The sequence below is a fragment of the Pteropus vampyrus genome, unplaced genomic scaffold (genome assembly GCF_000151845.1).
Source record: "Pteropus vampyrus isolate Shadow unplaced genomic scaffold, Pvam_2.0 Scaffold261, whole genome shotgun sequence".
NCBI classification, from domain to species: Eukaryota; Metazoa; Chordata; class Mammalia; order Chiroptera; family Pteropodidae; genus Pteropus; species Pteropus vampyrus.
This window is the reverse complement of record NW_011889042.1, coordinates 2,843,922-2,844,277: the sequence shown is the minus strand read 5'-3', so window position 1 is coordinate 2,844,277 and position 356 is coordinate 2,843,922.

Here is a 356-nt window from a genome sequence, read left to right as displayed (position 1 = left end):
AACTTTGTAGAATGCCCCTCAATTTGGATTTGTTCGCTGTTTCATAATGATTAGACTCATGGGATGCATCTTTGTCACTTTGCCAAAGATAACTGAGAAGTCAGGCTGTGTTTTATTACATCCTATGAGATGCGAGTGATTTTGTTTTGTCTTTCCCATTACCGATGTCCCACTATTATGATTACTTGACTAATGCATTGTCTATTAGGCTTCTCACCTGAGGTATTCAATATCTGGTTCCTCATCAAACTTCCTATTCATTCATGTATTTATATCTGTGTATTTCCCTTTTTTTTTAATTCATTGAATTATAATCCGTTACTATCATTACTTATTTTAATGCTCAATTTACCCCA